This window comes from Cyanistes caeruleus, chromosome 1 (assembly GCF_971803275.1).
Source record: "Cyanistes caeruleus chromosome 1, bCyaCae1.hap1.1, whole genome shotgun sequence".
NCBI classification, from domain to species: domain Eukaryota; kingdom Metazoa; phylum Chordata; class Aves; order Passeriformes; family Paridae; genus Cyanistes; species Cyanistes caeruleus.
In genome coordinates this window covers 17,060,861-17,073,817 of record NC_141701.1, presented here as the reverse complement: position 1 = coordinate 17,073,817, position 12,957 = coordinate 17,060,861, and positions in this window count along the sequence as shown.

Below are 12,957 nucleotides of genomic sequence, written 5' to 3'. Positions count from 1 at the left end.
ACAGCCTCTGGCTGGCATGGCCCAGCAGTGCTGCTGGAAAAAGGACTGGTAGGCTCCACTGGGATGGGCCTGGTGGATTCCCCAGCGAGGGGCTCGGCAGCCCCAGTCACCACCCCTCAGGGGGCAGAAAATCTCAATCGGGCTGCATGGGGCCAGGTCAGCCAGTCACCTCTTCAAAAGCCAGAAGCCAAGACACCCTTGTCACATGCTGGCCTGTCCTTAAATGTGTTTTCATGGAGGTGTACCCAGCTCTTCGGATTGGTTAACCAGGTGTCCACTTTCAAAACTAGCCCTCTGCTTGGTTCCACCAGGTTCCCATAGGGAATCACCTCCCCAGCTGAAAACCAGACTTGGTTAAACCGCGTGGTTTTAAATGTGGTATTAAGGTGCAACAGAACAGAAAGAGTTAATGCATAAGATACTGTTTGATGGCTCCATATCAAATGTGTATTTTTGGCTGTTTTAATATTTTTTCACATTCCATTTCAAAATAAAGTACTTCATATTAAATTCTTCATATTTTTTTGTCATTGTTCTGCAGTTAAATGACAATTTGACCAACTATATGATGGTTATTTATAGATTTGAATGGCTATTAAGGACTCACTTATAAGTTGTGAATAATAACAGCCCTGTGAGAATTAGCCTACAATACTGCCTATGAATATGTATGCATTATTGTAATATTCATCCTTCACTAGGCTTGAGAGGGGGGATGGTACAAAAAGAGCACACAGTAAGTGCTAAATTCATAGAAGGTTATTTTTGCAATTTCTATGTAAATAGACTGCTCTCTATGGAGAAAATGTGTGGAACAAGGATGGACTAGGGAATGCAAACTACCTGTTCATGACTAATATCCTGGGGTCAAAGGCTTTTAAAAGTAATTACCTTCACAGTTTCAGGGCAGCATAGCTCTTAGCTATGATAATGGAAATATTCGCACAGACTGGATATTTGGGTGGTGGGATCTTGAAATTGAGGTGGATTTTACAGTGTGAAGCCTGCATTTCAATAAATTTCACAGATTCAATTTGGATTTTTATTTATTGTCACTGTTTTTGAAGAATAGGGTGGATGTTGCATAACCAAGTTCAAATTTATGTATTATTAAGAGGCCCTGAATGTATTTGTGTATGTGTGAGTAAGGCAAGTGTAACTTTACAAAAGAAAAATTGTCCCTGGAAGGGAAGTTACTTCATATTGCATTGGCCATCTCTAGATTATATAATCACTAGAAATTCTTGTCCTAAATTAAAATTTTTAAAAATAGTTAATGTAAATTAAACTATTGCATTTAGGAGCTAAATATGGCTTATATTCTTCCCTGTCTGTCATTCAGCATTAAAGCTTTAAGGATCCTGATATTTATCAGAAATACTATCAATTTCTATGTGCTGAATCTCTTGGAATTACAGGTTCTCGGATTTTGACTTTGACACTGTACCTTGAATTAGTTCTCCTCATTTTTGAAAGTAGAATTGCAACTCTATGTTATTTGTGTTTAAATAATCCACTGGTAGTTTGTCAGTTCTTTTTAAATCCTATTGCTCTTTGGTAGTCTCAGTTCTTCCATAGGGCAGCCCTATCTAACTTTTCACAAAAAACTGTTTCTGGGCTATATTACTTTGTCAGTCCTTCCTGGACTTCTTCCACTTAGCTGTATTCTGAAAATATCTGGCTTCAAAGGAATGCCCTAAGCTGTGTCATTGCTGTGGGATAATCTATTTAAGACTATCTTATAAATGTGGCCATATCCCAGTACCATATAAGACTATTATGGTAGATGAAACAGATTATGAACGCACTACCAAATTCCAGTATACCTAAATCTAGCCAAATGTCATAGGTTTGCTCAGATGTATTGCTGAAAGATGGAACTATCTACTATCTATTCTGTATGAAGACAGAAGCAGGGCTGTATTTACATGGCTTTGAGAGAGTTCTCTAATTTCAGTAAAGTATATTTCTTGAATACAGGAAAAATATTTAAAGCCTGAAGGGTTGGAAGAGCTGTATTCAGTATTTTACAATCTTTCTGTCAATATCTTTTATTCACAGGAAATTATTTTTAAGAATGCATGAAAGTACCAGATGACTGAAAAATTAAGAAGGTGATCTTCAAAAGGAGTTGGAATGAACCTGGTAACTGTATGGTGAGTAGGTCATCACTGATCATACACTAACAAATGAGAAAGTCATAAATATGTCAAAAGAAGTCACATAAATATATAAGAGCCAGACATATAAGATACCTAAAACATTACCCATAAACTCTGATGAACACTTTTTTATTGTAAAGGACATGAGAGTTAGAGTATTTGATTTGAACTAGAAAAGAGGAGGAAGAATATGAATCAAAGTAACTGCTTTAACTGCACCACTGTGGTCTGTTTATAATGGAGAGTCCAGAGTAGAATTGATGTTACAAATATTTGCATGTAAAAATTCTTATCAAAATCTCAGAAGATAGTCAAGAGCTTTGAAGAATTTAATGAAACTTCAGATACTTTGTTATGAATTGATGTGGGTGTTTAGATAAGTCCCTGCCTTTTGCACAGGCCTCTGGCAGCAGGCAGTAACTTTATTGAAGCAGCCAGCACCCCAAAACCCACTCTCATTAACAAGTTCTTTAATAATGGCTGGTTCAGTCTATTATAGAATGAACTATTTATTTAATAGACATAAAACTAAGAGACATAAGACTTAAACTAATATTACACAGGAATAAAGACAAAACTATTAGTAAGTATAAACAGTGTGAGGTTAAAGGTACCTATTAATTTTACAGCTAGTGAAGAAATAATACAACTTAGGATTCAATATATCTTACCATCCAGTGGTTGGTGGGGCACACATTGAGATCCTTTCCCTCAATCCCCAGGCAAGTAACCACAGAATCTGAGTCCAAACTCTGGGAGAAGTCTCAAATGCTTCAGGGTGTAAGGTGCCTCTGCCTCTGTGATAACTCTTGTGTCTTTTATAGTTTGTAAAACAGTGTCTCCCAGCCAAGAATATTTCTTTAATCTCTTCCCACATCTGTTCTCCAGACTGACATTGATTCTTAGCTGAGGCCTGAGCTCTTTTGGCTCCAGAGATGACCCCTTGCTGGGCCTTTCAGCCTGGGTTATCTCTTTATGCACCAGCTATCTGTGGTAGAGAGGAGGGGGGCAGGGGAGGTAAACATCCTGACACATCTGGACAGTGATAGATAAAATTCACAGTTGAAAATGGCAAGGCCGGTCATAAATTGTGCTACGAAAAAACCTTGCAAAATACAAAATACTGCAAAAGCAGTGTCTGGACAAAATGAGTTTATTTTAAGCTCATAATTGTTTTGCTTTGTTTTAACGTAGAGAATATTGAGAAATTATTCCAGTAAAAAATTCCATTTCCCAGCAATGGAATGGAGAAGAAATTAAGATTACATTGAATTAGTGCAAATGTCACTATTTTTTCCTCTACCTTATTCTGAAAATAAATGGTACTGTGTACTGTGATGTAAAAGAGGCCTAACCAGACAAGCCATTGGTTTGAATCAAAGTTAGACTCCATTCTCATATTCATATAATAAACTTTTCCCTACCTATTACCAATGTTTTGGCTACCTACTTATCCTTTTTTATCTCCTGCAACTTTCTTCACTGTCAGACTACTAAATTGGGAAAGGGAAAATAATTGATAAATACACACACAAAAAAGAATACATATTACTTTTTCTTTTTTCTAGTAGCCTTGCCATTCCAAATTATCACAGCTGACATATTAATTCAAGGGAATAAAACAAAAACAAATACAAGGCACTTCCCTCTACCAGTTTTACAGGATAGTTACAGAATGCATCTATCTCTGAGACCATAAGTATTTTCTGTCTTCATTAGTTACATGCCATGAATTCAAAAATCTGTAAATATGTCTTAAAAAATTTAGATTATTTACACAGACAAAATAGTAGGTGTCACCCTAGACACATAGCTGGAAAACTACAAGTGTATCAAAATGGCACTCAGTACAGATAAATAATAATTATATTGAAAATAAATCCATAAAATATCAGAGCAAAAAGCAGAGGAAAATACTTTGTTTATTTAAGTCCACCTAATAGTTCAGGTTTCTTCCTAGGCAGAAACAGATTGCAGTAATACAGTGAACAAAAGTATTATTAGAACCTTGTCACTAGCATTTATCATTTTCAACCATCTACAAAACACTTAGCCATCTGCCTCTTCAGGTCCATGGATTTAAAGCATGCAAACACAATAATACAAACATGTACAAAGTTAAATATCTTGAGGAAAAAATACTCATTAAATACAGAGTGTCTAGTTTGTTTAATTTGGTTCTATTTTGGAGGGGGGGGGTTGTGGTTTTTTTGTTTTTTGTTTTTTGTTTTGGCTTTTTTACTTATCTTTAAAGAGTGTTTCTAGAAGACATACACTACAACTACTGGAAAAATTCTGCTAGACGTAGCCCAAATGCAACAGAAACAGTGCCTTGAGCTCAGCCTGAACTTAGAGTTAGGATCTGGGTTCAGGAAAAAAAAGGGCTACTTTTGCAGACCAGAGCTGGCATGGAGCTACTAAAGGGAACAGCTTCCAAAGAGCCCTGGCCATGTGATGTTCTTCCCTGGAACCATGGTGGGGCTTTGGCTAAAGCACAAGGATGGATCAGAGTTCAAGTTAGGGTTTAGAAAAAAAGAAAGCCTGTCTTTATTTTGTTGCAAGTTCTCTTGAGTAACTTTTTGGCTTATCCTTATTAATGCCTCTGATCTACTCTTTGCAATTCTGTGACTTTTTGTATTTATTTGGATAGCATTTTGGAGCATGGCACTTTTGTTTTAGAGTGCCTATACTGTTAGTCTCATGTGGCTTTTTCTCATTCTCATGCACCCACGCATTCAAATTTTGTTGTTTAATGTAATGCATGGGAAGTCCATAACTGTAGCCTTTGAGTCACCTTGTCCCTATTTCCTTTACATGTCTTGTTTGTGTTCTTTGGCTTATTTTAAAGAAACTAAAACACAATTCTCAACTGAGAAAATAATAGTAATTTCAATACTTGAAAAATTCTGTCTAATATTATTGTAAACAGAAGTTTAAGAGCTGATCAGTGTTAATTCTGTTTAACATACTTCAATCAACACTAACAAAATCGTAAAGAGTCACAACCAGTAGGACTATCTATGCTGCTATATATGGAAATTCTATTGAACTTGAGATAAAGCACAACATCTACAAAAATCATCATCTTCATAATCTTTTTCATTTTCACTTGCTGCCCTGGTGAGAGCTTGTATTGGTGAATGCTCATTTGAGACCATGTTTCTCCTACCCCAAAAAGGGCACCTGGGAAGAGTTATCCCTTTACTGTTTCCTCTGTCTCCCTGTCTCTCTCCCCTTCTCTCTGTTAATTTTGTGGGCTTTGGGGTTTTTTTCTGGTGTTGGGGTAACTTTCATCATCAAGTTGATGCGTGCTGTCACTATAGTCTCCATTAACAGACTTCTGCACATGAGACTCTTGCAGTCTCCGTTGTGTAGCAGAAGAGAAATGTTCTTCAACAGCATTTTCCTCTGGGCAATAGTTAGGTGCTCTCTAAAGGTTAGCAGAAAAGTTAGTGTTAGGGTTGACAAAAACAATAGAGTGAGTGGGAATGGAGATGAAATTGTGCTATTAAATGAAAGCTTTGAAAGCTTTCCTAAACGTTTTAAAATTATTTCTCATTTATATAGACTTTTACTCATTTTTTTCCCTACTTTGAGCCAACTGAAGGGCTTAATTTTTTTTTTCAAGTTTTGTGTTATTTTTCATGCTCTTTAGATAACTGCTTTTTAAACTCAGTATCTGTTGTCTGGGAAAGAAATAGTATTACATTCACTGCAGTGTCTCCTAAAATCTTCATCTTTCTGAACTATAATACACTAATCAAATATCTATTAAAAGTAATTTGAAATACAGTGTTGGTTTTATGACTGCATATATAATTTCCTATGAAAACTTTTAATGAAGAATCACTAAATCATAGAATGGAAACTTTAAGATCATCCTTTCCATGGATAGGGACATCTGTCACTCACTATCCATGGATGCTCACAGCTCCATCCAGCCTGAACACTTCCAGGGATGGGGCATCCACAGCTTCTCTGGACAACCAGTTCCAGTCTCTCAATACCCTCACAGTGCCTTAATACGCACAACAGTAAAAAATTTTTTCATAATATCTACTGTAAACTTACCCTCTTTTAGTTTGAAGCCATTCCTTTTTGTCCTACATGTTCTTGTAAATATCTCCATCTTTGTTGCGGGCTCCCTTAAGGTACTGGAGGGCTCCAATTAGATCAGCCCTGAAGCTCTCCCTTTTCCAGAGACCGAAAAAATCCAATTCTCACAGCCTTTCCTTGTATGAGAGTTTCTCCAGCCTTCTAATCAACTTGGTGGCCTCCTCTGGACTTGTTCCAGCAGGTCCATGTCTTTCTTGTATTGAGGACCTCAGAGCTGGACATGGTACTTCAGGTGGAGACTACACAAGAACAGACTAGAGGAGCAGATTCACCTTCCTCCACCTCTTGGCCATGCTGCTTTTGATGCAGCCCAGGACATGTTTGGCTTTCTAGGCTGCAAGTGCACATTGCTTTCTCATGTCCAGGCTTTCATCCAGCATCACTCCCAAATCTTTCTTGACATGGCTGTTGTTGATCTGCTTGTCCCTCAGCCTGGATGGATACCCAAGGTTTCCCTGACTCACATAGGGAGCCTTGTACTTGGTTTTCTTAAATTTCATGAAATTCCCATGGGCTCACTTCTTGAGCTTGTCCAGGTCCCCCTGGATGTATTCCATCCATCAGGTGTGCTATCAGCACCACTCATCTTGGTGTCTTCTGCTAATTTACTGAGGGTGCACTTGATCCCTTGTCCATGTAACTAATGAAGTTCAATAACACTGGTCCCAGTACAGACCCCTAAGGGACACCAGTTGTAACTGATGTCCACAGGGATTCAGAACTACTGACCATTACCCTCTAGATGCAACTGTCCAATCAATTTCTTTTCCATCTAACAGTCCCCTCATTGAATCCATCTTTCTCTGGTTTAGAGAGAAGAATGCTGTGGAGGATCATGGTAAAGGCTTTACAGAAGTCCAGAAAACTGACATGTGCTGTGCCTCCCTCATCCACTGATGCAGTCAATCCATCACAGAAAGCCATTGGGTTGGTCAGTCAGGACTTGCCCTTGGTGAATCCCTGCTGACTGTCTCCATGTGCCTTAGCATAGCTTCTAGCCACAACAGAAAATTGTTATTAAAATGCCACGTTTTAGGATTTTTTTTCCTTATTAGAGAAGCACTGATCTTCAATAGTGAGGACAAATTCTATTTTCTCATTTCTTTTTCTGTTATAAGGTTAAAATTTGAGTACACTTTCTTAAAGACCTTGATAAATGCTAACACAATTCTAAAGTTTCCCAATAATGTATTCTCACCTAAAAAGATTTTATTGCATTTACATTCAGACCTTTGAAAAAAGTCCACTACTTGGAGAATATCAGCATAGAGTATGGACCTAAGTGTAAGGCTCTTTTTGCTTATCTACATGGACAGCATGTTTTACTTTTTCCTTCTGTAATTAGAATCTTACAGGAGTCCTTCAAAATGAAACAAAGCTGTAAATCAAAGACTGTAATAATGGAAACTTATAACATCCTGCTCTTTTCCGTGTATATCAGCAAAGACTCAAGATATTGAATTATATTTCAAGGTGACAAGGTCACCTCTTCCACACAGCAGTATAGATCCCCACTGAAAAAAACTTAACTGAAGTCAAGACAATTACACCTTTTTAAATCAAGAGGTATTTATAATCAAAATTAAGTTCTCCTGCATACAAAATAAAGATTAACAAATATAAAGACTATTTGGCAGCATGCAGAATAGTGACATGCTGAGAAATTTATCAGACCTTTATCAGAAATTTATCAGGGCTTTGGGCATTGGATAACATAATCTAGCACAGGGTAAAAAATATTGAGTCTACAAATACTTTATGGAAAAGTTTAAGCAAAAGTAATTTGGGTTATGTAAATGAATATGAGAAGTCTGAATAAAGAATCCTCAGTATTTTGAATGCCAAATGTTAATTTAGCTCCATTACAGGAATATACACCATAAGTCTTGTGTTACAGCATAATATAATCTATACAGTCTTTACATTAATCTTCTTCGCTAATAATTTTCAAAAGTTGATGAGAATCATACTTCAGAAAGACCTGAGTCATTTTATTTATCTAAAAGTGTAAGTACTTTCCAGGATAAATATATTACTGTCTCTTAGAAAAATTAGACATTTAGCTTTTGGTTTAATAACTGTATACAATTTTCCTAAAAATGCTTGTAATTGACATCCATCTGGATTTTTAAGTTGTTATTTTTTGCCATTATTTTTTGTCATTTCATTCATTTGTATCAACATTCTATAATAAATTTAATTGGCTATTTTGTTAAATTCTAAATTCTTTTAGAATGAGTTTATTTAGCTGTTAATAATTTTTTTTGTCTCACAAATCTGTGTTTTTAGGGAAGTATGTAGTAATTAGTAGAGCTATTACTAGTTGATTGATTCATTATATGTGAGTAGAGTAAGCTTCCAAGACCATTGTACATTAGTATACAAAGCAATACAAGGCTAATTACTAATCATATTGCTGCAAGGTAAATTTTTTTTCTTTTAATTGATTTGTTAAAACACTCAAGGTATTTTCTATAAAATATCCAGCACAATGTGTACCTAAGAAAGCATATTTATCTACTTTCAAAAAAATGCAGAATCATTTTGTTATGGCAGAGAAATTTATTTTGGTTTGCTTAGTGACATGATAATTTGAAACAAATTTCTGATGTACTGGTTTGATGCCCTCAGTCATAGAGATCCATTTATTTAATGAACAAGTTATACTGAGATTATTTATGAAGAACACTGCTATTTAATAGATTTTTATGCCTTAGTCATACATGAAGCTTTTGTGAGCTTTTCAGCTTTTCTACTCATGAAGTCATTTGTTCAAACAAGACTTAAGTAGTTGGACTACATAAAAAATTCACTTTTTATTGTCCAGTCTTAAGTCTCTGGAAAACTGCATATTACTGTTTTATTTCTTTCCAACTCACCACTGTGCACAATAAGGTTTTCCACTCTCCAGAGATAAACATTTTTAATAATAAGTAAATAACAAATTTTTATAACTGTTAGCAACCTGTCACATTTATTACCAAAGCAATTTGTGTGACATGTGCGGCCTATGTTGGATATTTAACTAACTAATGTCTAACATATTTAATTAGCAAATTAATTACACAATGCTTGATCAAAACCAGTTGTTTTGGTTTTTTTTATTTTATTTTTAATTCTCTACTTCCACAGATTAGTTCAGTAAAGCAGAGAATCCTATGGATAAATCTCAGAAATTTCAGAGGGGATCTTAATTCTCTGTAATATTAGGAGATTCTTTATGATGAAAGACAAATGTGTTCATATGTAATTGTCATCTATATGGTATAACACAAAATTTTTATTTCAGATTATGAACAACTAGGGTCTCTCTCCTTCTAAATTCACTAGTAAAGAGTAAAATTAACAAAAATTAACTCACTGAATCTTGTTTTTTAGTATGATCAGTGACTTACCTTCTTTATGAAGGCCAGAAAAAAACCCAGAAATTATAATAAGAAATAAACCTAAAATTATAACAGATTTTTTTTTTTTTTTTTAGGATATGTTCTTTTAAAAACCTTATAGTGTCTCTATAGACACTAGATAATCCAACATATTGTGGTGTTTTGATAGCTATTCCATATGAAATTGTGTGCTTTGCTTTACATACTTACCCATTCTAAACATCCCTTTACATAAAACTGACTGGTATCTTCCCCATCTGTTGAGGAAATGCAGAGAAAATAATAGTAATAACAATAAAAATAATAATGAGATAATGTTGCAGGGATTTATCATTATAACAGAGTATTCTAAAATTCTTCAGATAAAATTACCACAAATGAACTATTTCTTTTACTTAGCACTCTAACCTTTCCTGGCTATAGTCAGTCAGTTTGGTGTGAAAAATAGGGAAGGAAAAAAAGGAATGTTGCTGTTTTCTATTATTTTACTGATCCACTGCCGAAATTTCTGGGGAATGGGAGAAGGAGGAAGTGAAATTTCCAAAGATTTATTTCTGACAGGAAAATTTGTTTAATGTGACACCATAGGCGTCCTAATACATATGGAACAGAAAAAATAAAAATTTCAAAATTCCTTGAAGAAACAAGTATTTGGGTCCTTTGCTATAGAAAGAATGCTCAGAACCACACTACTTTCTAATCAATGTAATTGATAATTAGTAAAGAAACGTTGTCTAGACATCTCAATGCAAATCTTTACTGTATTTCAAGGACTCCTGCTTAATACATTCCTGGGTTTCACAAATCCTCAAAAATTTTGCAGGAAACCTTCTAATCACTTTATTCTCTTTCAATGTTCTCAGTCAAAAGAATGAAGTTGATCTGAAATGATACATTCTTTTTTCATAGTCACAGAAAGCAAAGATTTCCTGATATCTTAAATTATGAAATTGTGTAGATACCTCTCTGCAAGGGATGCCAAACCATTGCAAAGCCACAAGCTGCTTGTGAGTAATTAATTTTTTCCGATGTTTTTCTCCAGATCAGTGTTAAAATGTTTGTTTTAAATGTCCATATTTATTGAAATAAAACATAGTAGAAACGAATTCTCAATGTGTAATTTTATCCACTATTTTGTAAAGCAACTGTTTTGGAGGATATGGATTAAATTATAAAGTTTTATATTTCAGAGTTTGAAAAAATTCATATCTATATCCTTGTCAAGACAGAATTTTTCTTATAGTACTTTATACTATAATAAGTAAATTAATTTTGATCTTGGACAGAATTCAGTGGACATATTTTGTTATCCCATAATGTTCAACTTTTTTGCCTGAAGTACCTTCTCTGTTCAATGAATTCCCTATTTTTTTTTTCCCTCTGTTGTCTCCAGTGGGCTAGTTTTCCAGATGTGATCCAGAAATGAATGCAGAATGTGCCATATCAATGAGGAAGCACAGTTCTGTTAACAGGGGTGGGACATTTGGTCATGTAACTAGAAAGATTTTCTTCATGATTTTCCACAGCAGACATTTCTTTTGTTTATTTTCTTTCTTAGCAAGGCAAAAAACTGCATCTGTCTATGGTCACTGTACTTTTTAATTTTCCCTCTAATCTTATAGAACACTCTGGGTGGTCAGCACTTTTTTTTCAGTTGCTACAACAGAAGAAGTCAAGAGGAATGGAGATACTCTCAAGAAAGCTCAGAGCTTGCAGGTTCAAGTCTACATAAAGCAAAAAATCTTTCTTCTCAGAGAAGGTTACTCAGTGAAGAAAGATTAAAAAAAAACCAAACAAAACTTACAGAAACTCCACAGCCTTCTGTCTCATAAGCTAAAGCTGTGATAATGAATCTTTCAATCTTCCAAGAAAAAAAAAAAAAAAAAGGATACTCTCACTATTGTTTTGCTTTTCTGTAAGCAGAATTTTTTGGTCTTAAAATGTTGCAATTCTCATAGTAAGTAAAAATCTTAACATAGAATATTAGACAAAACAAATATATTCTTTGACCTGTGTGTCCTTTGGTCAGTTCACTACTTAAAGCCCATTAGCAAAGAGTAATGCAGACACTTCCATAATTCTGTGTACCACATCAACCTTTGTTGTGCATATATGGAGTCTTTCCAGGAAAGGCTTTGTCATGGTGCCATCTGCTGAGTGGGCCATGGGGTTTAACTGCAAGAGCTGATAGATGTGTTCCATACACATTGCAAGTAAGGCATGCGTGGGATTTCCCCACTGAGGAATACCAGTGACTCAGGATTTCTATCTGATTTCTCTTCATCTATTCTTCACTGATGAGATCTGCCAAGAGGTGCATTTGGCTTGAGGAAAATCAAACACTGAAACAGCCATCCAAAGCAGCCTATGTGTTTTCTGAAGTGGTGTATATGTAGGCTGGTAGTTTAATACCAGTTGGTGAACTACTTTTTTTTCTCAGGGAGACAAGGAACTCAACTGCAAGATAATTCAAATAGAAAACAGGAAAAAGTAACATCTCCACTCAATAATATGTGGGGGGTTTTGACTCTTAGACATATAAATGCTTCATGAGATAGTTTAACTGCATCTATTTTGTTTCAAATTTGATGTGACGTAATTATTCTGGTAAAAATCTTACCTTTTAAATAAATTTTCTCAACACCCTTTGCTAATTTATTGGCTGTAAAATGTGGTAAAGTGATTGTGGCTGATGTATCTTCCTGATGACAGCAACAAGGAAATTTATTTTCCACCTGCACTCACATCAAACATATACAATTCTGTGTTGCCCTAAATGTAATCCCCAAGACAAATAAGATGCTATAATAAGACATTGTCTACATACAGTGCCAAAGTGAAATGAGACAAGAACATCTTCAAACTGATTTTACCATGTCAGTTGAACCTTATAACTTTCTGTCTTAAGAGAATTATAGAGACAAAGACTTACAGAATGGTTATGATTAGAAGGAACTTTAAAGATCATCTAGTTCCATCCTCTCTGCCATGGGCTGAGACACCTTTCACTAGACTGGGCTGCTCAGAGCCCCATCCAACACTGCCCTGAACACTTTCAGAGATGAGCCATCCATAACTTTTCTGGGCAACCTTTTCCATGTTCTTTGATTTTTTATTATTCTACTCACAATAACATGCTTGGAGATTTCAAACCTCCTTCACTTTGGCATTAGACTAAGCATAGAGAAGGAAAAAAGTTATTTAAAGAGAAAAAATAATCAAATTGACATTTTTTAATGAGACAAAAACTCCCATAAAATAACTTCAGGCCCCTCCAATATAATTGACACCTT